The 26,594-nt window shown below is 39.8% G+C and overlaps 1 protein-coding gene across 1 annotated transcript in view; it reads left to right on the plus strand.

Moving 5' to 3' along the window:
* Positions 1 to 26,594, plus strand: part of LOC127654273 (RIPOR family member 3-like) — a 52,037-nt gene continuing 25,443 nt past the window's right edge. The window contains exon 1 of the mRNA XM_052141395.1: positions 1 to 261. The gene's annotated coding sequence lies outside the window, so the exon portion shown is untranslated. The remainder of the gene's footprint in view (positions 262 to 26,594) is intronic.

The raw sequence follows: 26,594 nt of genomic DNA on the forward strand, positions 1-26,594 counted from the left end.
GTTGAGGATGCGTTAAGAAATACTGTAGTTGATGCTTTCAGTCGCTTTTTGTTTTGCCATCTAAAGGCAGTTTCTCAGAATCAGGTGTCATTTCTGTGTCCTGGAGTCTCGTGGCGAGAAACGCACGTTATCAGGAGTGAACAGAAATTTGTAGCAACACACAAACACATGCATGCACACTGCTGCAGAGATGAACCCACATGAGCATTCGCTTAGTAGTCAGACGTGAACCGGCTCTGGAATAGAAGGGCTTTGAATAAGGTAAGAGAAACATGTGCTGTTATTCGTTAATATTATGACTACAGACTACAAATCAGGTACTGTCCTTTTTGAATGTGGATTGTATCTTTATTTGAGCTGTCCTTTGTTTTCAGTTTATAGCAAGAAAAAGAAAATGTTATTTGCTGAGCGAGTGAAATGTGATGTTTTTCCAGGCAAGACAAAAAGCAGGTTTCTAAAACTTTAAGGTGTGTCAGTTTTTGATGTTGAAATACTTTCTCCTATTCTACTTATGTTTCACAGACAACTATGATATATAAGAGTAAACTCAATCAAAACATTGCCCTGTTTTTTTGAGAATCCCAACCAGCCCATGTAGCAACAGAGGCTCAACAGAATTTCATTTTTGGGTGAACTGCCCCTTTAAGACATTTTAATTATTACTCTTACTGCTATAAAAGGGTGTCAGTGCAAATGCCAGTTATCACAAAAGGACTATCTAATAAGTGTATTCATACATGTGATGTATGTGCATGAAAATATGGACAAATATATAATAAAACGTTTTTTCTTTATAGTATGGGTGCTTCTTATCGTGTCTGAATTTAATAGAGGGATGTTTTCTGATCATCAACTGGCCATTTACTATCAAATGGCAGTGTACGGGACCTCTGACAGTGTGTACTTCTATGTTTATCACTAGAACTAAATGATAATCTTCTATGTGTAGTTTAATGTAATTACAATGAAGCTGATTGAACTAAGAAAGTAAAGTTTACTTAAAAGGATATTAAGCTTATTTAACAGTTTATATTGATTTAAGTCAACTTTCTGTTGTTTAAAGAACTTTCCCTCTTAAGTTGATGCAAATTAAAATTTTAAGGCAGCATGAATGCTTAATGTATTACACTATTTTGTTTTACATTTGTATGGGGAAGTCTTTTTGTGGTGCTGTCACCTGTGGCATTTGGACCGGGAGGAGGTTCACTGGACGGATTGGCTGAAAGAACCAAAAGTTGGACGCTCCTTTCTTGTGTGCATTAATGTTTTGTGTTCTTGGGAAATGTAACAATGTATCTCTGAACTACTGAGAGCGCTGGGGATTCAAATGGGACATATTCAAGTGACTAGCTTTCTGACAAATGCACACAAAACAAATAGGATTATAATATACATGTTCCACGGGGTGCTAATGGAGTCTTTATGCAGACTGTTGGTTCAATATGAGTCAATTGGGCCTAAAATTGTCAAGCTCCATAAAGGCAGCATAAACGTAATTCACTCCAGTGGTGTAATCCATGTCTTCTGAAGCAATATGATTGATTTGGGTGAGAATGTTTCAAGTTCTTATTCACTATGGCAAATGAAGCAGGTCTTATGGGTATTTCATGGATGTAGAAAATCTGCATACTGCACACAGTATGATTATTTACTGCAGAAATAGGGAGCAGTATGTTAGAATACCTTTACAAACAGTCATGAATTGAGAAATGTACAGACTGTAAAATTATCATCCTAAACTCATTAAAAACCTTCACTTTTATTTTCTCTGACCAAAGGCACTGAAAGACTGCTAACCTCTCCACAATGACAAATGATGTTCAACTGAGTTCTTTGGCATGCTCTAATGCAAACCAGCTGTTGTGGACAAAAAAAAAACAGGTTTCATTGGCCTCAAAATATGAGCTCACAGAGAGGCTTCTCACGTTTTTCAATTTACACTCCACAATCATAGTTAACTCATCTCTCCATTTTCCTAAATACACTAGCGCTCTCTCTCTCTGTGTGATGTCCCTCTTGTGGGAATATGAAACTTCACTACAAATGAGCTATCTCAAAATGCTTCTGAGCATTCTTTCATAATCACTGTCATGGTGTTTCAAAACAGTAAGACTTTCCATTTCCATCTATCTTCTGTGGAACACAATAGGTTAATTTTTAAGGTGAATCCCCTTGCCGTCCTTTTTTGTTTTACAAAGTTGAATGGGGACTGGACCTGTCAAGCGGTAAAATAGTAATAAAAAATCACAAGAAAAGTATCATAAAAGTAATGCATTAAACGTATCTTGTCTTACTTCTTATGTCATACGATATCTCCCTGTGAGCAGCAGACCGAAATGTAATTCATTACTCACTGATATCCTTATCTGCAGAACCTCTCAAATGAAAGTCTTATGTACTAAAAAACTGGCATGTCAACTCCATTCCAGCATCAAGTGAATAATGTATTTTCATCAAATAAATCTATCATATGACAAAGTAATAGTTCACCCAAAAATGAAGACAAAAACCCTGTATCATTTACTCACCCTCATGTCATCCCAAATGTGTACGACTTTCTTTCTTCTGTAGAACATAAATGAAGATTTTTAGTGGAATATCTCAGCTCTGTAGGTCCATACAGTGCAAGTGAATGGTGACCAAAACTTTGAAGCTCCAAAAAGCCCATACAGGCACAGGAGACCAGTTTGAAATCTTAATTTGTTTTCTGCAGAAGCAAGAAAGCCATACACATTTGGGATGGCATGAGGGTGAATAAATGAGAGAATTTTAATTTCTGGGTGAACTGTCCCTTTAAGAAGACTTGTAATATGGTGCACTAGTCATACAAACTTTTTGCTATTTTGGAGCTTGACAGACCCAGTCCCCATTCATTTTCATAGTATGCAAATGAGTGTCCAGGATTTATATATAATATAATATTATATATAACACAGTATAATATTGTGTTCAGCAGTAGAAAGAAAGTTATATATGGTTGGAACATGGGTGTATAAATGATGACACAATTAATATTTTTTTATCAAATATGTCCTTTAATCTCTTTTCTTGCTCTCCTCTGCCTTTGTTTCCATCTGAATGGACAGCAACACCCTATAAAAGAATCTGGGAATCTGTGATTCCAATCATAAGCAGCAGGTGTGAAAGGAAATAAGTTGACAGCCATTGATAGCCAAGTTACAGGATTGTCATGTTGCATTAAGAAACCTGTCAGAGATTTGGACGACTTGGTAGTTGTGTTTATGTTATATCTCAGCGAGTGAGGGATTGTGATGGTTCACCCTAAATATGGAAATAAGGAAAGAAATGTAATGTTACATCCTTCCATAGAGGCCTTTTATGGATAATATACAATATAATGTGATAAAATGTCTTATGATAGCTTTTTATGGACATAATGATATTTGAAGATTTAGAGATGCCTGATAAATTATATCCCTAACTAAATACAGTACTGTTGCAGTACCGTGGTACAGTGACCGTACCAGATGGTCAGACCATCCTTTGATTGAAAGTACTGAATGATTGCCATACTCATATATTATGACATTTACACTGTACATTTTTACAATAATCTAATTTGCTGAAACTGATTAATTGTGCCTGGAAAATTTTCTAATAAATTTGTTTTGGTTCTCAGAGCTACAGTAACTGATTCTTCAACATCTGTGTGAGCTGGTGGGGCTTTCCCAGGCAGCGATGATTTCGAAAGCCATTTCGACTTTAATGTTGCCTGTGAGAATTAAACACACCCTCTAATTTGAATTTAAACCCACAACATAAACATTCTAGAATGCTTTGTGAATCCATTGGCTTTTCTGTTCAGGAAATAGAACCAAATCCGTATAATGATTCCCATTTCTATACTGTACAAAACTCTTGCATCCTGATTATGTACGACCATGTGTGTGTATGCGTGCATTCATGTCTTTGTGTCCCACACTATCTACACTTACACACATAGGCAGTTCATCCAAAGTAAACTGGTCATCTTCTTCAGATAGCATATGGCCAGGTGCAAAAACAAATGACTATCTGTCTGAAACCTTTATCAGATGCTCACCAGCTCACACTGATTAATCAGGAACTATTGGGTAGACAACTGACATTCTTAAAGGAATAGTTTACCAAACATTTCAATTCTGTCATCATTCACTCCCTATAATGTCGGTCCAAATTTGTATGGCTTTCATGTGTTCTGTGGAACATAAAAGTAAATGTTAGGAATGCTGTTAATGCTGCTCTTTTCTATACAATGAAAGCTAAAATAAAATAATTTAAAGGGACAGTTCACCCAAAAATGGAAATTCTCTCATCATTTACTAACCCTCATGCTATCCCAGATGTGTATGACTGACTTTCTTCTGCTGATTTTTAGAAGAAAACTTTAGCTCTATTAGGTCCTCACAATGCTGATGAATGGGTAAATTTTTAAACATTTTGTACCTCCAAAAGCGCATAAAGCCAGCGTTAAAGTAATCCATATGACTCACCCACACCTATAATATTGCTTCTGGATATATGTACTGTAGATTTAACCACTGAAGTCATATTGATTACTTTTATGCTGCCTTTATGTGCATTTTGGAGCTTCAAAATTTGGTACCCATTCACTTGCGCTTTGCAGACCCAAAGACCTGAGATATTCTTCTAAAGATCTTCATTTGTGTTCTGCTGAAGAAAGAAAGTCATACACATCTGGGATGGCATGAGGGTGAGTAAATGATAAGAGAATTTTCATTTTTTAGGTAGTCCTGTGGTTTCCAACCCTGTTCCTGGAGGCCCCCCAACACTGCACATTTTGTATATCTCCCTTTTCTGATGCACAATTCAGGTCTTTGAGTCTCCACTAATCAGCTAATTAGTTGAATCAGGTGTTTGATTGGGGATATATCCAAAATGTGTAGTGCTGGGGGGCCTCAGGGAACAGTGTTGGGAACCACTAGTCTATTATGACATTGTACTGTATGTATGATTTATACCAAACCTTCTGAAGCCATACGACAGCTTTATGTGAGGAACAGACTGAAATGTAATCCATTATTCACTTAAAATATTGTCATCTACTCAAATCTCATTGGTGCTTGCGCATATTCAAGCTTGGCCCACAAATACTTGTGTGTAGGACTGGGTATTGACACAGATTTCCCAATTCAATTCGATAATAATATATAAGCTCTTCATTTGATAAGATTCCGACTATTTTGGGTATTTATCCTTTACAATATCCATTTTGCTTATGTAAAGGTAGCCAGCTTGTATGTGCTGTGCAGTGTGTGTAAACCTCACTCCCCTAGCCTCAAAAAGCATACTAGTGCCTAATGCTAGAGGCTGTAGCCTGTAGTCTCCTCGTTGGCGCACCCGCATCCCATGCTGGAGACGCCAGTTCGGATCAGGTCAAGCAGGACCGGTAACACTTACATATGGAAGCAATTTGATGATTCTCAACACTAATTTCGATACCACAACAGAAAACTAACTTATTTAAGTTAACCTTGTTTAAAGTTATCAAGCAATCATTCAAGACATGTAAACAAAGTCAGTAATAGGCCTAATGATCAAAGAAACAAACTAAAAGCAATGGAGAAAAGAAAAAAAACAACAGAACAATGATACAAATTAAGAAAACAGTGCTTGAAGTTTTTAACAACAGTATCAAGTATTGAAGTAAACATAAAACATTTGGAATGGAAGTAATGAAATGTAGCAAAATTAAGTATACCTAGTATTTGCTCGCCGCAGGTGCTGAGGGAAGAATTCAGGGTTCACCAATCCCAGGAGCTCACATGGATGAAAGAGCACACGTCTTCCCCTCGGAAGGGGAAAGGTGCTTGGGTGCCAACGGTACACCCGGCCAACTGCCTGTATCCTTACCTATTTGTACCTACCAACACAGAGGACGAAACTGGCTCAACCCAGAGATTATAAAATCTTGCGAAGGTATTGGGTGTTGCCCAGCCCGCTGTTCTACAGATGTCTGTTATAGAGGCGCCATTGGCCAAGGCCCAGGAGTAGGCTACGCTCCTAGTAGAGTGCGTTCATTGTTCCAAAGGGGATGGCGCACCCTAGGCTTGGTATACCAACGTAATGGCATCCACAATCCAGTGGGAAATCCTTTGTTTGGAGATAGCGTTCCCCTTCTGCTGTCCCCCGAAACAGACATAGAGCTGCTAGGAGTGTTTAAAGCTCCCCGTACGGTCCAAATAGATATGCAAAGCGCGTTCCGGACACAGCAAGCGACAAGGCTGGGTCTGCCTCCTCCCGGGGCAGCGCTTGAAGTTTCACCACCTGATCTTTAAAGGGGGTAGTGGGAATCTTGGGCACATAGCCCGGCCAGGTCTCAGGATCACGTGAGAGTACGCCAGACCGAACTCTAGGCACGTATCGCTGACAGAGAATGCTTGCAGATCCCCAACCCTCTTGATGGAGGTGAGCGCAGTCAGGAGGGCCATCTTCAGTGAGAGGGCTTTAAGCTCAACTGAATCTAAGGGCTCAAAAGGGGCTCTCTGTAGGCCCAGAAGGACCACAGAGATGTCCCATGAGGGAACGAGGTGCGACCTAGGAGGATTCAACCTGTTCCTCGTCCTCCCTGACCTTGCAAAACGTCTGTGCAAGTAGGCTCAATGGGGGATATGCATACTTACACAGACCCCGGGGCCAGCTGTGTGCCAGTGTGTCTTTGCCGAGGGGAACGGACAGGGAATAACACAGCGGGCATTGGGAGGACTCCCGGGAGGCAAACAGGTCTACCTGTGCCTCACTGAATCGACTCCCAATCAGCCAGACCACATGGGGTGGAGCCTCAACTTTCCCCTGAGCATCACCTGCTGTGACAGCGTGTCCGCTGTGCGATTGAGTTTGCCGGGATATGAGTGGCCCACAGTGACTTGAGCCGCTGCTGGCTCCAGAGGAGGAGAATGTGGGCGAGTTGCGACATGCGGGGCAAGCACAAACGCCATGGCGGTTTATGTACGATACCATCACTGTTTTGTCCATCTGGACCAACACATGCTTGCCCTGGATCAATGGTTGAAGCCTCTGCAGGGCTATCAGTATCGCAAGCAACTCGAGGCAGTTGACGACGACTCACCTGGAGATCTGCTCTAGGGGAACCCTCTTACCCTCGGTCTGCTACTTTACCATTGAAAACTGCTGTGCGATATCTTCGATGGTGTCACTGAAAATGCTAGCCTGGGAAACGGGGGCTGCAAGGAAGCGAATCTTGTCAGCATCCCTCATTTAAACCAGGTTGAGCTAAAGGTGCAGCTTCTGGAACACCACCGTGGACATTGTCTGCCCGAGAGCCCGCGCTATGACCTTCGTCAGTTACCGAGCGCAGCTCCTTAATTACTCCCGGGTCAGGACCACCCTCGTGCCTTGGCCTGGTGGACCTGCAGGAGGGCCATGGCATGCAGAGCGGAGGTGACTTGCCCTGCAGCACTGTAAGCCTTCACCGTCAGAGATGACGTGGTCTTACAGGCCTTGGATGGGAGCCTAGGACGTGAGTGGTGTGATCATCAAGCCGTGAGGGTTCAGGGCAGGGTGGAGGGTTTTACTCTAGCTCGACGCTCGCGGCAACCTGGGCAAGCATGGCCATCAGCTCGGCATCAGCCTCCAACAGGACACTGCTATTGATATCTCATCCTCCTCCTGAGTGCCGAATGAGAGGTCAAATCCGCTCTGTAGTGGGCTGCCTGGCTCATCACAGAACTCAACCGGGGCATACAAGCATGCTGGGGAATGGGAGGTCTGTGGGGATCACCTGGAATTACTTCCATTAATGTCCCCAAATCACCCCCAGCGCTAACCGTCGCGGTCTTGTGCAGGCGGGCTGTAGAACCGAGGCGAGGAGCGGCTGGAGTGGCTTTCCCTCTGAGGAAGGAAAGCTGCGATCGCAACATGGCCATGGTCATGTTCTCGCAGTGCCGACATTAACCATCCACGCACGCTGTCTCAGCGTGTCTGGAGCCCAGGCACGTAAGGAAGCAATCGTGACCATCAGAAGTGGAGAGATAACGACTGCAACCAGGAACTCCACATAACAGGAAAGGCATTTTTAAAAAGATGCTTCCCATCTTTTAGGGAATATACTCTCTTTTTAAGGAGAAATATACTCATTTAGTGCTCAACACATGTTGCCGAAGTGCCCAGGGGGTTCTCTGCACTTCTGTGAGGGGGAGAAACTACTGTGATGCGCTCTAAAATCCAGCAGTATCGGAGTGCGCTCTTTGCTTTCTCTTGCAGAGGTGAATGGATTGGCAGTCAAATGTTTCAACACCGATTGGCTCAAAGAATAAATCTGAATGAGTGGTTGCACTCCTTTTATACCCGTATGTCAGGGGGACCGCATGCAAATTCCACTCACCAGAGGTGTTTGGGGCTCCCAAGAGTGACCCCTAGAGTCACTACATTGACACAACGTCGAGTGAGTGACAGATAGGGAACAACAGGCTTAATACCTGTGAGATCATGTGGCACATTTAAGAGGCAGCATTTACACAAAGTATGATGTTTTTATACATATTTGCTTTTTTGTCTGTTTACATTATCTTAAGACATAAGACAGCAAGTGTTGAAAAAATGTATCTTGTGATTTTCAGAATTTTTAAGGTTTGTTCAAATGAAGATTGCAAATTAGAATTTTTTTTTTTTTGGCCTAATGTCAATGATACCAATGATACTTATATAAATAGGTGTAAGAATAATGTGTCAATGTCTATGGTGTTCACAAACCTGCTTTAAGCTATAGTTTAATTGTATGTTAAAATGTAAGTTTGGATTGTTGGAAGTAAACTGTCACAGTCTTGAAATCCCCAAATTTGGTCACGCATGTTTAAGTGCCCGCAGCATATGTCTCTCTGTTGAGATGTCAGAAGAAAAAACTGAAACTCACTTTATAAATTTCAGAGGCTACAATGTGGGCTGCAAGATCTGACTGCGAGTCTCTGTGTGTGTATTTCCACACTCATGGTATACCATAGGGGGTAAGACGCTTTCATATCTGTTACATATAAGCATTTGGAAATGTAAAGTAGGAGAGGTGGAAGTTGTTTTTCTGCAATCAGATATGAAAACAATTTCCTTATGTTTATATTCAGGGTTGGGGAGTAACAGAATACATGTAACGGGATTACGTATTTAAAATACAAAATATAAGTAACTGAATTGCACTACAGTTACAGTTTAAATCATTGGTATTTAGAATACAGTTACATGCTAAAAGTATTTTGATTACTGAAGAGATTACGTTGCATTTTATTGTCATTTGTTTTAGAAACAACACTGCATTAGATATTTAGATTTTCCAGAGAATGTATTTTTAACATGCGTGCAGAGTTTTTATAGTCAAAACAAGTGAAAAAATCTACCAGTGCTGAAGAACTAATCCAAAATATTTAAAATAGGTTACTGACCTTGAGTAATCTAAAGGAATATGTTACAAATTACATTTTACAGCATGTATTCTGTAATCTGTAGTTTAGTGTACCCTGTTTATATTACTTAAAAAAGTATAGGAATGTAAGCTGAGATTACATTTTGTAAAGGTGTGGCATGGGCATGTGAATAAGAACGAACACGCATGCAAACTTGTGTGTGCGAGGACGAGAGAGAACACTGTTTTCATAACATGCAGTCATTGACTTCAGAGAAGGTACACCCTGCTGAGATACCCACATTTCCAATACACTCTCATCCTCGATGAGCATTTCTTTTTTTATCGAATGTTTTAACACTGTATTCATTTACACAAGAAAAACAAAGGAGAGAAGTTCAGGAAGTGTAGAAGAAAGGCAGGATTTACACATCAAACATGAAGCCAAAAGTACAATGGTTTTGGTCAAGAACTTAAAGTGAGGTGGACACAAGTGGACCGAAGCCAGGGCGGAAAGCCCCACTTTGTAAAAACACTTGTTACTGATTTTGCTAAAAGCTATTGAGTAGAGAACGTGGAAAGGTTCTTCAAAGGTTCTTTGAAGTGTCATGTTCTTATCAAGAACTATTTTCCTCGAGGGTTTTCAAGTTGGTTATATGGGTCTTTGGAGATTAAACAAGTTCTTGATTCTGGGTTATTTAAAGCACCAGTACACAGAGGGTAGAAATAGCGAAAGTTCACCAAAACATTCATATTCCGTCATCATTTAATCACCCTCATGATGTTCCAAATGAGGGCTGCATGTGTGACATATTGAATATTCATGATATAGTTGCAATGATTTTGCTGGCAATATAAAATTAAGCACTAGCGTGAATGTTGCGATAATTTAAATGCGCTTTTTATTTGCCCAATATATATTTACACAAGACTGCGTCATTAGACTAATATCAAGATCCTTCGTGGCTGCCCAATTACATTTAAATGTATTCATTTAGCACACGCTTTTATCCAAAATGTCTTACAAATAAGGAATACAACAGATGCGAATCATCCTAAGGAGGCAGTAATAAGGGAAGTGCTAATACAAAGTTGTAAATTGCTCAGAGATGCACAAGTAGAGAGGAAGGTCAGAGAGAGTGTTAAAAGAATAGATTAAGATTTTTTTTAAAGAAGAAATTAAACATGAATTAATCAAAATAACATAAAATTCACATGGAATGTAATGGCAGAAGATGTAGGATATGTTAGATAATTATAAATAGACTAAGCTGTATATTGCACATAGTTATTGCTCAATGGGTCAGTTTTAACTGTTCATGAGTTGATAACCTGAGGGAAAAAAACTGTTCTTGTGCCTGACAGTTCTGGTGCTCAGTGCTCTGTAGTGCCGACCGGAAGGCAACAGTTCAATAAGGTACTGGGCTGGGTGAGTGGGGTCCAGAGTGAAGTGTACAGTTCTTGAAGGGAGGGCAGGGGGCAACCAATTATGATGGAATTTTCACTTTTGGGTGAACCATCTCAGTATCTCAACAGTCTCATTGCCAGTAAACAATGACCAGCCCATCAAACCAGACCAAAACACCCAAGCAACTACCTAGAAATGCCCTAGTAACAACACAACATCTGAGCAGCCACAAAGCAAGACCCTGACAACCACCTAGAAAAACCTAGCAATATGGCAACAAGTTTTGCATAGGCACAAACCAATTACCTTGAATTAAACCACAAGATTCCAATGATATTTGCATTAAAATCACATTTGAGGGCTGCATATCAGTCACCTTATAACTGAGGACCGATTCTCATGGAAGAGTTCTTTACTTGAAGCACAGTAGGAACATCACTACAAAACTATTACAGTGGGAAAAAAGGAAACTCGTAAATAAAGACTGCCTCTCACACAGTTAAACCCCTATGGCACACACAAACAGGATGCACAGTTCTGCCAAAGCTCTGGGATCTATTAAAACTCAACAAAAATGCAGTCAGAGCGAAAATAAACAAATGAATAAAATAATCCTTAATTGAACCTTTTGTTGGCCTTTCCAGGGTCTGCTTTGAAACATCTCTCTTGTACTTTCAATCAGACAGTGGTACTCATTTGGATTTGTTTACGCACAAAGAATGGAGCTGAAGACATTCCAAGAAATGCATTTCCCCTATTAATCAAATAAATCATTTCGTGCTGTTCTGCATTTGTTTCTGTGACTGTCACTGTGACGACACATGGAAAACCGAAGTTTACTTTGGCCTTTAGTTCTGTTTTGTGACTCTACACATACTGAATAAGCATCACCGTGATTCTGCTTGTCGAAAGTAGGATGTTACAGGTGGCACTTTAAACCAAGTATCACTTTAGAGGAACTCAAGTGTGTTAAAGCCTTACATGCAAACATAACAAATGCTATTGCAACTGCACAAATGGCAAAGATAAAAGATCTTGTCTTCAGGAAGGGCCAACAATATTGACAGATTAAATAAAAAAAAAAAAAAAAAAAAAACAGAGGCCTGCAAGCACAGGATGTGACCAAGCAGCATTAAACCTGTTCAACCTCATGACAGTCTATGGAACAAATCGTGTGGTGACAAACCCAAAACTTCTGTATAACCCCTAAAACCTGGTCTACTTCATGTTATCCATGAACATTTTCAGAGCTTGACAAACATAGAAGCCAATGTTCTGTCCTCACCAGAAGTCAGCATGGGATGTAATGTGGATGAGAGAAACAATTGACAAAATGTTAACCAACATCTTTTGGCAAAATCCTACTTTAATTGGCTCAGAGCTTTACCATTTCACTAATTTGCTTCATTATAGTAACACATACAATAGTGTTTTCTTCATGTTATCAGATTGAAGACATCATGAGATGGAGTGGTGGTGGTGTAGTGGGCTAAAGCACTAAAATGTTAAGCAGAAGGTTGTCGGTGTGATCCCCACAGCCACCACCATTATGTCCTTGTGCAAGGGACTTAACTCCAGGTTGCTCTGGGGGGATTGTCCCTGTAATGAGGGCTCTGTAAGTCGCTTTGGATAAAAGCTTCTGTCAAATGCATAAATGTAAATGTAACTCAAATTATAAAACGTAACTTAGTTAAGCCACTGGTGAGGAGACTTGATTAGGTCCTGAACTTTTGAGACACTGACCAATTTCTTGGCTGCCATAAACTGGTTAATGAGATCAGATACCAAAAATTTTACAAATCTTTTTTGTTTGTTATTGCACAAAAGCCAAATCAACCAAATTTGTTGCTCAGGGATGTTTGCCTTTGGTCAAGTCAAGTCAAGTCAAGTCAAGTGGTTTTTATTGTCGTTTCAACCATATACAGTTAGTACAGTACACAGCAAAACAAGACAACGTTCCTCCAGGACCATGGTGCTACATGGTACAGTATATATACACTTACAGATAATAACATTACTTAAGTGAGATAAAATCACTAGCTAACCTTTCTGTGTAAAGTTATAGCCACTTATATTTATAAGCCCCCCCCCAAAGGGCGACTCCTTTCCAGGGATGAGACTGCGGATGGCCATGAGGCCAGGGAGGAGACTCCAGGAAGGGAAAGGTGTCTGGCGGTTTTGGGAGGTGCAGAGGTTTGAGACTCCAGAGGAGGAGCCGGAGGCAGAGCCGAAGGAGCAACAGGGATTTGAGTTCCAGGAGGAGCCGGAGGAAGCTCAGGAGATGTTGGAGGAGTATCAGAAGAGGCGGACGGAGCCATGGGGTGCTCAACGAAGGAAGGCAGAGTCATGGGAGGCTCGGAGGAGATCTGTAGGACCACCAAGGCTGGGGAGAAAGTTGTCTCCGTTGGAGCTCGGAGACCACTGGAACCAGATTAGCCTCCCCCCAAAAATTCCTCTAGGGCTGGAGCAGTCATGAAAGCTGGTTCTTGAATGGACACAGCTTCGGGCGTGGGCTTGTTGACCTTGGCGGCGGGCGCCAGAACGATAGCAGAAGACCAGCCATTACGATGTTAGCAATGAAGTCACCAAGGGGCAGACCATCACAGTCCAAAGGGACCATCTCCCTCACAGGTTTATTCAGTCCTAACCAGAACATGGTTCTGAGAATTCTCTTACCCCAGCTCACTTAAATGGCCAAGCTCCAAAACCTTACACAATAATCATACACCGAAGAAGTCCCTTGTGTGAGTCGATCGATTTGTTCTGCTGGATCCATCTTTGGTAGGTCGGTTCTTCTGTCACGTTACTGGGAAAGACGAGATGAGAGAGTGTTAATATGGTACTCAGAAGATGAAGAAACAATAATGAAAATAAAGCATTTGAGCAAAAGGGAAATGGCTGACTAACTATGTATGCAACATTCCTAGACTAACATGCATATAAATGAACAAGAACCAACAAAGACTAAGGGAAACATGAGAGCTTTATATACACATGAAGACTAAGGACTAAACAAGAGATGACTGGAAACAATGAGGGATGAAATCAGGAACACAGGCTTGATGAGGAAGACCAAAATACATTTCAACACAAGAGTCCTTGGAACGTTTCAACATAAGAGTCCTTGGACACAGAAAGATGACAAAAAGGGTTTCACTCTGTGACAGGGAACAAAAGTCGTACCTTTTTGTATGAGCGAAGTGGTGTGATATCTTCAATTTCAAGTTGCCATCAGACTGTTTTGGTAAAACCGTTTTTACCATGATTTGTATAAATGTTCATGCAAGTGATGCAGTTATTTACAAACCATGTTTGCTGTCTGTAAACTGTAATTCACATTTAACTGAGGCATTATATTTGTTGCTTGTATATTTGTTATTTTTGCTCATAGCTTGTTAGCATGTAGCAAACCTCAGTTACATACAATTGTACTTTTACAGTGTATGATCCTTCACAAAGGTTTACTTGTATAAGATAAACATTCTCATAAATATTATCAATAAATGATAAGCAATCGTTCAGTATTATTATCATGAGAATACCGAGGAACCTTGTTTGGTGCAGTCGATATATGGGACAGAAATCAGGAACTGATTACTGAGAGACAAAGTCATGAATCATGATAGGTCAAAGAGAGAAATACATCTGGCGAAAACATTCCACTCAACCACCAAACATCGGGAGTTCTTATATAAAGACTATCCCCTTTATCCTTGAACACGCTAAGCTTTGCCATATTTTGTGTTTAAGGAGGAATTACGAGCTTGTTTGTTGTAATAGTGAAACATGTGGCTTTAAGTTACCACATTAACACGGATGTTTATGACCTGCCAGACATTCTTGGGCCATCTCATTATAACTGCCTGCATCTAATGACTGTTAACATTCATGCATGTGTATATTTGAGAGAAAGAAAAGGAAAGATTGGACAGAGAGAGAGAGAGAGAGAGAGAGAGAGAGAGAGAGAGAGAGAGAGAGAGAATTATTATTCATAGGTATTATAATTTAATTTTCTATTCTTTTCTGTTATAATAGAATATAATAATTCTCATAATCATAATAATGCATAAAGAGTTTTTATAATTTCCAATTATTCTTAATGTGATTGACAATATATTCTCAATACTGTATAACTGGCAATGAATGCCTGAGTACAATTTATAAAAAGTTTAGTTACAGAAAGCACAACGCATACTATCATATAACAAAAAATAAAAAAATAAAAAATAATTTTATATATATATATATATATATATATATATATATATATATATATATATATATATATATATATATATTTTATTTTTTTATGTATTCTTTCATTTATTACATTGCAATAACGAGAATGAGGCCAAAGAATTTCATGGTCCTAAAACTAGTCTTAAGTTTTGTGACACTGTTCAAGTTTAGAAGATCTTTAAAAGAAGTGATGGCTTGGCATGCAGAAAACCAACTTCTGAGTTTTAACCCTTACAGAATAATCTTATAGACCCCATGGAAACAGTTTTTTGGCTTTTAGTCCAACTCTGTTAGCTTTGAATATGCAAATGTACAGACTTTCTTTTCTGGTAAAACGGACCAAACATATGCATGATATTATACATGACATATTCTTGTTCATACGGGAGTGAAAAAAACATTGTCCATTCAAATTCTCTTCGCCTGTGTGCCTTTTGTGACACTAAGAGGCCATTCAGATAAATCGCGTTATTGCGCTAAGAAAGCTAGAATCACTGCAACACATATAACAGAAGGTAGGTGTCTCGAGATGCTCTTTTAAAAGTTGTTGTTAATTTTTACCTGACATGGTGTCTAAAAATGCCTACTCCTGTGCGGGGTGTTGAAAAAAGAGCTGGACGCAGCGCAACGGTTCAACCCATACATCTACCGCGTTTACTTAAAACAATTGGGCAAAAAAGCACAGGTGGATACAAAAACACGTTCGCTGTGAACAGCCCTTAATGCTTGTATTTTATTTAATTTCCCAGCTATAAATTGGTGATAAAGCGGCTGGAATTTGTTCATTTTGATATTAATTGTCAAATGTAGTTCCGATGGGCTGTAAACTAAAGGCTATTGGCTACTTAAAAAAGGACAAACTCTTCAATATGTACCACCCCAACTTCCTCCTTCAATAGGAAATAATTTAACACAGAATTGAAAATGGCATTCATCATTCTATTTCATTGGATCTTTAAATCTAATCAAGCTGCTTATGTCTCAAATTAAATTAAATGAAATGTAGTTCTTTATGGTAAACAAAAACAGGTTAAGCTTATGCACCTATGAACAGATCGGTTAATTTCCAAGTAAATCAAGTAAAAGAGTTAGTATTATGGACACATCCAACTGGGCCTCCTGGAATCACATTATCATACCTACATTTTAGCTAAATATTTTTTCCGTTGCTCATTGTATCGTGGCAGTTTCCTGGTGAAATGAACACTTGAGGCGCTAGCAACCTGTTTCTCCCAAGGCAAATTTCTGCATTGTCTTGTACGCCTTGCTCTCTGTCTCACACGTTTCTCTTTTACTACCAAAGAATATCTACCCTTAAACAGAAGGTTATTGGCACGTTTACAAATTCATGAACTCCATTTCATAAGTCTTATTAACTTCTAGTGGTAACTAGATTTGTGCTTGCCCGTGTAAAAATTGTGATGCTAGGTTGTTGTTGTTGGTTGGCAGGGCATTGCTATATGGTTGCTAAGGTGTTACTAGTGATTTTTAACTTTAGCCCACCCCCAAGTCTCTATGATATTCTAGTCCCTAGATATGGCTCGGGAGTAAATCTGTGGGATATTTTCCACATTGTTACATTAGGTTGTTAGCAGTCTTGTTATCTTGTTTAGAGTCCTAAGTGTCAATTGGTTCTCATTGTCATGTGCTCTCCCAAGTCTTATTATTTAACCCTCATGTTTGCCATTGTCAAATGTTTTTTTTTTTTGTTGGTGTACAGCTTTTCAAGTCAAGTCAGTTCGTTTATGTTTGTTCTCACGTTTGGATTCATGTTTTGTAATACACCTTGTAAATAAACTGCACTTCATCGTCATCGTCTTTTCACCAACCTGTGGCCAGCCAACGTTACAGAATACTCGACCCACCAAGATGAACCCAGCGGTTCAGTTACTTCCCCCACGCCAAGAAAAAGTTTGAAGAATTTTAATGAGATTTCCCCCAAGGACTTTTTTCGCTTTGGACTGAATGAGTCAATCTCTTTCCTGATGCCAGGCGCATAGAGTGCCCACAGCCTGGCTCAGTATATCAACATTGCCCTACTAATAGTGGTTAATCATTCAATGTGGGGGAGGTGGCCGCCAAGCCATAGTTCCTCGTTGGCTCTACGTTCCCTCAGCTCCACCACGGTCCTTCAGCCTGTCGGCTTTAACGGGGTCCCTCATCACTCCAGCTCCTCCTTTGTCTGATGATCACCTGGCTCCTCCTTGGCTCTCCAATCCTTCAGCTCCACTGTGGACCTCCATCCCTACTTCCGATCCCCCAGCTCCACCTTGTTCCTCCGAATCTCCGGTGCCGCCTTGGTCCTCCCTACCGCCGGCTCCATCTTGGCACTTTTGAGTCTTCGGCTACTCTCCAGATATCCAGTTCTCCATGGCTATACCCTTCAAGCCTCTCATGGCTCCGCCTTCCGTGACTCCACCCCTTGAGCTTCTCATGGCCCCCCATATGTTTTCACCAGACCACGCCAACACCTTGTTTAACAGTGTTCCCATGTCCTGCCATGTAACCATGTCAAGTCATTTTGGGGGATATGTCAGGATTGTATGTGTTTTTGTTCATGTCTTTTACTTTAAATTAGTTCTATGCCATGTTTGTTCCTGTTTCCTTGCCATGTGATCTTGTCATGTGTTTCCCAAGTTCTTGTGTCTTGTCCCTATTGGTTCATTGTTTCATTAGGTTCTTAGTAGACTTGTTATCTTGTTTAGAGTCCTTAGTGTTCATTGGTTATCATTGTCATGTTTTGGAATACACCTTGTAAATAAACTGCACTTGTGTTTGTCACTCATCATCGTCTCTTCGTCTACCTGTAGCCAGCCAACGTTAGAGCAAGCACCACAAAATATTCCCATTAAAGACTTTAAAGACAAAACATTTGAAACCTCAGTGTTCGCACTGTAGTGTGGACTGGGAAATTGGAATCATAGAAAATGAGGATGTTGCCATGTGATGCAGTCATGTGATCCATTCAAACCAAAACAATCAAGATGGTGGCCCATGTTGTAGCAGTGTTGTTGTGCCTGCTATCCACTTCGATAGCGTTGTTAAGGATAAATGCAACCTGGTCTCATAGTAAGCATTTTACTATAACTGCATTTTTGCAAAAGCATTTTTATGTGACTCGTTCTGTTTCGCTTCAGTTTTCTGGTGAAATAAACACTAGAGGCACTACAACAGCAGTTTTATTAACTTTCACACAAATCACGAGTTAAACAGTGGATTAACAGTTTATAAACACTTATTTTTTGCACTGTCAATACTTTCTTATTGCATTGAAACACTTTTACTATGACGAAATGAAAACGCTGTTTATAGAGATTAATGTGGATGTAGCCTTGAAATGTTGCAGTAACTGGCTTCCCTACTTGCTTTCCGTGCTTATCCTCTTGATGATACTAACAAATCTTGCTTTTCCATCTGTTTTTCAGTCCTGTTTGTGGTATGGTTTTTTATTGGGTAATATCAATGAGGTGATGGTTTTTCTCCAAGCACAGCAACGTTTCAACTCTACATTAATTAATGTTCTATGTCAAGTCTTTTTTTTATTCAAGTATATGTGTCATCCATGGCTTTGTTCCAGGCTAAATCGATAGGGTAAGTGTGTGTGCGTATTCTTTCTCTGGGGTTTACTCTGAGGGGGGCAGAGTTCACTCACAGCTATGACCCCCCTGAGCCCTCTTTCCTCAAAGTTATTTAAAAGAGAAAAACTATGACTCAAGTGTGAGTTCCAGTTCACAGCAGAATCATAAACCATAAAATACAAAAGTCAGAACAAAAATCTCCAATCAAGGAGCTCACAAATCTTTCTTAATATACAACATACGGTACAGCTCAGAAAAATCCACATCGAAATGCTTTAGAGTTTCTCATGTTGGTGAGACTTTGGAGGTGGACTCTACACTGGTTATTCATGTTCATTTTAGATGTTACAGTCATTACAGATGATTTTCTGTAAAGCTGCTTTGGAACAATGTGTATTTGGAAATCACAAATAAAAATTGTATTTATAATTATGCATTTGGCAGACACTTTTATCCAAAGCAACTTACAGTGCACTTATTACAGGGACAATCCCCCCAGAGCAACCCTTAAGTGCCTTGCTCAAGGACACAATGGTGGTGGCTGTGGGGCTCGAACCAACAACCTTCTGCTTAAAAGTTTAGTGCTTTAGCCAACTACACCACCACCACTCCATAGAAGCTAAGGAGGTTCCACCGAGATCTATGAAAACTTGATTTGACTTTTATGTTACAATGTTCTTTTCTACTTTTGCAATAAAATTTGCAATAAAATCATTAAAAAATGTTCTCTCTTTGCACTATCAAACAAACAAGTGCTAGCCATTGCTGAAGCATTTTACCAATCAGAAATAAGCATAATTATTTCTGATTCAAAGTAATGGGCAGCATCATCCAATCACTGCCAACTATGTTAAAATAAAATTTAGGATTATATGTTAAATATATGTACTGATTAACATTGTTCCATGTTCCAAACATCATCTGCAGCCTGAAACTGAACTTTTGACTGGATGTTAGGAGTGAATGCACTTGGCTGCATAGAAAAGCTACAGGATGCTCCCTCACCCTCTTGCTCCCTATTTAGTGAATGACTTAACCTCCTGTGTGCTGTCTGTCTGCACTGGTCTCAGAACAGTTCGAAATGCACCTTATTTTCATCCTAACTCCATATAAAGCCTCTGAAAGCAACTCTTTCCAGCTTTTTGATGAACCCATTAATTCTCAATGTGATAATGCGCAATTCATATAATAATGAATATAATTTCATTGTGTTTAACAGTGTGACGATTCGTAAAAATAAAGTTTTTTAAATGGCATATCGGATGAAACTAGAGTCTTTTGACTCAATCAGGTTTCACGAGTTCGTTTACCCATATAATCTTTAAACTATTAAGGTTAAACTTATTTGGCTTGCTGTCCATGGTGGAGGGGATCGAGGAAGCAGCTTCAATTCGAGCTCTGAAGTACCCCCGGGACTATTAATATAGGAGATGATTGATTGGGGAAAGATGCCTTGGGTAAAGGTGGAGTTGGGGAAGTGGAGGGATACTGGAAACAACTGAGATCAAGGAGAGGTAAGCAGTAGCTTATATACTCTGGTTGTTAATTGAAATATTAGATGGGCTCGTTCCTGCCAAACGTACGTTTAGGAACTTCATTTCACAAGTTTGTTTGCCCATATAAGCTTTAAGCTATTAAGGTTAAACTTATTTGGCTTGCGGTCCATGGTGGAGGGGTTCAAGGAAGCAGCTTTAACTCAAGCTCTGAAGTACCCCTCAAAAATGCAGAAGGAGTTTAGGACAGCATGTTGAACGTAAAGGGGTGCTTAGAGGTTGAATTGATGTAGATGATTATTTGGCTTGGAAGTATGGAAGAACCCCCCATAAGGCGTAAATTGAAAGGGATGAAGATATATGGCAAGGGATGGTGGTTGCCTAGTTTCTGTGGGAGCTGTGAGCGGGGCACTGTTGAGCATTGGAGGGAGCTGCCATTTGCGGGGGAGCTGTATGGAGTTTAATGCTGGGACGCACTACGCTGCAGCATTTTTCTATTTTTAGACAGGAGTGAGTACTGCAGTGGCAGTGTCAGCTGGGGCTGCATAAAATTTGAAAGGCTAACACATCTTGCCACTGTGTTTATCGATCTGGAGTCGTGAGCAGGCGCTGCTGCACCATGTGGAGCTATGAGCTGGGTCCATGACATGGAGCCCATGAGTCAAAGGTACATGGGCTCTCAAATGTCACAGATGGGGAAGGAAGTCCTCAAATGAAATGAATGATGTCATCTAGATCTGGAGCTGAGGTAGCGAGTGTAAGCAGGTGGGAAATAAAAAGCCAGCCTTAGGGAATTATGCGCATAGTGAAATTTAATTGGCCTAGGAGAGAAAGCAAATCGTGCTTGGGTTTCTTCTAGTAGATTTAATGCAATCATGATAATTCTGTCTATTTTTTTCTTTGGGAAGGGAGGCTTGGAATTTGTTAGAATCTAGGAGGATTCCGAGGAATTACAGGGATGTAGATGGCCCGAGGTTTTCTTGGGAGAGAGGGGAACTCCTAGTTCAGAGAAGACATTTTTGTTAAATGTTTTGTTGCAGGAAAATGGCTTGGGGAAATGACGAGGAAGTCATCAAGGAGATGAATGAGGTAGGGGATTGCATAATTGTTTTGTAGAATTGATCGTGCCAGCGAATTCCAAAGAGATGCCAGAAATCGGGGAGAATAGGAATAATTTTAAAAGCTGAAGTTATATCTTCTTTTGGTAGCCAAGCTCTGAAACCGGCAATTTTAATGAGGGTTATAGCTTGGTCTATATTGTGGTAGTGCAAGGAGGATTCATCTAGTGAAATAAGACTGTTGATACTGGGTTGGGAATTGCCATGAGTGGCAGATAGATGGATGAGAAAGCGGCTTTTTTTTTTACCAGAGAATTTCCTAGTGGCTACTCCAATTGGACTTCTGAGGAACAATTCAAATGGGGGAATCGAAATGACCAATCGTGGATCCAGAATCTATTTCTTTGTTGATGGGGGCTTCTACTATGTCGGGTTCGGCTGTCGCGAACTGCAAGTTGTTGCAGATAAAACTGGACATGAAGGAGTAACGGCGAGAGAATGAGGAGATGAAGTCCTGGAAGATGGGGAACGAGACGCAGTTAAAGCTTGCTGCCTTGGAGGAGGAGGTGAGAGCTGGGTTTTGCAGCTTGAACGCTCAGAAGGGCTATCCGTGCTTGGCAAAGAAGGATCCAATCTTGCATGAGAGGAGATTGTTGGTGTGTTTGGAAGAAAAGAGAGTTTATCGTCTGATGGGAATAGCTGGATTTCCTGGAGGTCAGACATGTTTCAAGGATGGAATGACCGGATGCAAAATAAAAAACTTAATGAGGTTTCTTACCAGATGTAGTTTTGTTGGCGTTTCTCCCAAAGACAAACTCCGCTGAGATCGGCGGCATGTTGTTTTGTCACATGACTCCGTTAAAAGTGTAACCCTTTAATGACAGCCCAGAGTGTCCTGAACTGAGATCAGTCAGTTTAAATGAAACACAATTTTGCAAGGTGTATAGTTAAGACAAATAACACAGTCCACACATGAGGACATGGGGTCGCACAAGTTTAAGCGTTGAAGTTAGCTTTGAAACTGAGGATTGTGGGTCCTATCTGAGGCGCTGATGTAAGGCATGCTGCATATCAGCATATTAATGGGTGTCATTAAAAACTCATTCCCGTTTCAAACATTTACAAGTAAAGATTCTGAGGGATGTGGGTATAGAGTTTCTTAAGGGTTATCTCAAACATGGTGGTAGTTTCAAGGTTAAGAATATAGGCTAATGCAATGGTTGAAGGTTTAATGCCAAGTGAACGTATCCAAGGAACTAATAAAGTTTTCTGATGTCACATTCTAAATAATGTATCTGAATCTATTTACAATAATTGGATTTCAAGGTGGTTGCCAAATAGTTGCTCACTGGCCCAAGCCAAGAGTCCACAGCCAAGTGTCTACAGCTTGGTTTGCATCCATATTTCCATCCAAATTTTGATGTACATTTTGGAACGTTGCATTAAAAATTTAAAAAACCAAGATACAACGAAAATCTCCAAAATACACATTAACACTTATACGCCCACCTGTAGTGGATAATTTTTTTAGTTATTATGATATTTTTTTTGTAAGATGACATTTGCATAAATCAATGGAAACTAATTTATCAAATATATAGAATTTATATAGAAATAAATATGTGCATTAAAAAAGTCATGTGACTATGCCTCAACAATCTATTTGAACACATAATTTGCTCAGAGAATATAAACAATATTATCGCATAGCATCTGAAATGTTAATCTTACTATTCTGAAATGCTGGACTCATAACCTGTCATGAAAATAATTTACTACTTTTATCTCCCAGAACTGTCTGACGCGACATAAGATATCTGTTGCTAGCAAACATGAAGTTTGGCTTAAATTTCTATTTTGCACCAATTTCCCCAGAAGTGACAATTTTGTTCTCTTAAAGTGATCATTCACAAAAACTGAAAATTCTGTCATCATTTACTCCCCCTAATGCCATCCCAGATGTGTATGACTTTCTATGTTCTGCAGAACACAAACAAAGATATTTTGAAGAATATCTCATCTCTGTAGGTCCATATAATGCAAGTGAATACTGACCAGAACTTTGAATCTTCAAAATTCACAAGCAGAATTAAAGTAAGCATAAGACTCCTGTGGTTAAATCTATATTTTCTGAAGTGATATGATAGGTGTGGGTGAGAAACAGATCAATATTGATTTTTTTTTTACTATAAATCTCCAACTTTGACCAGCCCAAACCAGTAGGTGGCGATATACATGAAGAACGTGAATTGCCAAAAAACAAAAGAAGGTGGTAAAAAGTGAAAGTGGATATTTATAGTAAAAAAGGACTTAAATATTTATCTGTTTCTCACCCACACCTATCATATCACTTCTAAAGACTTTGATTTAACCAGGATTACTTTAATGTTGGCTTTGTGATTTTTGGAGATTCAAAGTTTTGGCCACCATTCATTGATTTTAAAGGAACTACAGAGCTTAAATATTCTTCTAAATATCTTCTTTTGTGTTCTGCAGAAAAAAGAAAGTTACACACATCTGGGATGAGTATGAGTGTGTGTAAATGATGAGAGAATTTTCATTTTTGGGTTAACTATTCCTTTAAACACACGTGATGGAAACGCTACTTGATTCGCAAATTGTTTAGCACATAAATAAAATGTGTATCTTGGGTGGAAAAAGGAGTCACAATCCTCTGGTCCCTAGACATGGATCGAGTCCCTTCTTCAGTGTAAGTCTATGGGATACAATTTGAACCTTCCCTCCCTTTGATGCCATCATTATCCTGTGCTTTTCTTGATCCTTGGCTTTGTGTGCTCTGGACTTGCAATCTATTCCCTTTGGCGCAAATCGCATGAGTCCCCTGTACAAATGATCGATGGCAATCAAGCTGTTTCCAGGAAGATTCACATACTTGAACGCTTAACGTTATCAGTAAGTGTTAACACTCTCGCCATGTTCAATTATCCCACATGGCTGCAGTGCAACAACAATCCAAACCAAATTTCCCTGCGTTTGTTGGTATTACAGCAATCATGCTCAGAAACATGGTTCCTGCCAATACATCCATGATACCTCCCCTATCCACCCTTCTGTTTTTCTTCCTTCTGCCAAAAAACAAATGGAAAAAAGTTTTAGTATTGCAGTTTCTCATGCTAGACATGATCCCTGTGCTAATATTTTCCTTGGCCAGCCCTCAGAAGTCTTGCTGTGTATCCCACTGAGAATGTTGTGTGCATACAACATTTAAATATATACAGTATATATTGCATATGTGTATATTTGCTATAGACACTAGACTGGAGATGTCATTTGCAAATATGTATATTGATATGTTTATCAATATATATTTTGGATTCCTGTGGCTCAACTAGTAGAACACCAGCGTTAGCCACTCCAAGGTCATAGGTCGATTCCTAGGGAGCAGACAAACTGTTAAAATGTGTATCTTGTATACCAATGTAAGTCCCTTTGGATAAAAACATCTTCCAAATGTGTTTAGTGAAGAAAAAAACAATGCAAGTTCTCACGAGAACACAGATGTGAACAAGTTTCTCTCATGCTCTCAAAATGACCACTTCAATGACTTAAAAATCATTTTGTTCGTCACCAAAACCTATTGTATGCCTACAGAGGACTTAAGAACATGACACACAAGTTGCATGGACTACTTTTATGATGGGGTTAGTTCACCCAAAAATGAAAATTCTCATTTCATTTACTCACCCTCATGCAATACCTGATGTGTGACTTACTTTCTTCCGCAGAACACAAATGAAGATTTTTAGAAGAATATTTCCTCTCTGTAGGTCCATACAATGGAAGTGAATGGGGACCAAAACTTTAAGCTCCAAAAAGCACAGTAAGGCAGCATAAAAGTAATCCATACAACTCCAGTTCTTTGATCCTTGTCCTCTAAAACGATCCAATTGGTTTTGGGTGAGAACAGAACAAAATAGAACTCCTTTTTTACTGTAAATATTGACATCAGCAGTCTACTTGGTGTAACCGGTCCTGATCGCCCTGCTCCGAACAGGACTCAAACTGACATCTTCGGCGTGGGAGGCGGGTGTGCTAACAAGGAGGCTAAAGGCTACAGCCTCTAGCGTCAGTCGCTAGTGCACCTCTTGAGGTCAGGAGAGTGAGGTTTACACACAGCACAGCTATCTACCAGCTGGCTCCCGTTACACTCACAACCCCTAAACCTAACTCCCATCCGGGTCACGGCACCATTGTAACCGGTCCTGATCGCCCTGCTCCAAACGGGACTCAAACTGACGTCTCCGGCGTGGGAGGCGGGTGTGCTAATAAGGAGGCTAAAGGCTACAGCCCCTAGCGTCAGTCGCTAGTGCACCTCTTGAGGTCAGGAGAGTGAGGTTTACACACTAGCTGACTCCCGTTACATTGGCAATCATGATTTTAAGCTCGATTACACTACCTAGTGCTTGATGCATGCACTGAGCGCTAGATGGTGCTAGGAAGTGTAAGTTATATTTGGTCTTTTCTCATCCAAAATTGACTGGATCGCTTCAGAAGACATGGATTAAACCACTGGAGTTGTGTGGATTACTTTTATGCTGCATTTATGTGCTTTTTGGAGCTTCAAAGTTTTAGTCACCACTCACTTACATTGTATGGACCTACAGAGCTGAGATATTCTTCTTAAAATCTTCATTTGTGATCTTCAGAAGAAAGAAAATACACATTTGGGATGGGATGAGGGGAAGTAAATTATAAGAATTGAAATTTTTTATGTTTTGCCCTTTGAAGCTTTAAAGTGAGCCCTTATCAACTGCCACTGTTTTGAAAAGGAGAACCAGAATATTCAGTAAAATGTTTCTGTCATACAGGTTTGGAACACCACAAGAGTGAGTAAATTATTTATTTGGGTGAACAATGTCATGTGCTATTATAATGCTTCTCTGTGATCTGTTTACATGCAAACCAAAACATTTACAACATTCTCTCTTCTACTCCATTTGGATACACACAATGAGTGTTATGTCTCTGTCAACTCAATTTTGTCCTTAGCCAAACAGGTGCAAAAGACAAAGACTACAACCAGCAGCAGTGCCTTGGCCACTGAGAAGATAAGAAAGGAGATCTACAAGGTCACAGTGGCCCCAAAAATGATCTGGGCACTTAAATATTTAGTTCACCCAAAAATGAAAATTCTGTCAACATTTACTCATCCTGATGCCATCCAAGTTGTGTAAGACTTTCTTTCTAAGGCAGGACACAAACAAAGGTTTTTAGAATATCTCAGCTCTGTAGGTGTATAATTTAAAACTTTTCATGTGAAATGTTTTGCTTGGAAAAGCATGCTTGTGTTGAATTTTTATTTATTTTTTGAGAAACTTATTGTGCTATCTAATGCAGTGAGATGTATTTTGAAATGCGCTGGGAAAAGCGCATTGTGCTATTTTTAGATTACCTTAAAAAGTTTTCTTAAACTTTAATAAACTA

This window comes from Xyrauchen texanus, chromosome 13, assembly GCF_025860055.1.
Source record: "Xyrauchen texanus isolate HMW12.3.18 chromosome 13, RBS_HiC_50CHRs, whole genome shotgun sequence".
NCBI classification, from domain to species: Eukaryota; Metazoa; Chordata; class Actinopteri; order Cypriniformes; family Catostomidae; genus Xyrauchen; species Xyrauchen texanus.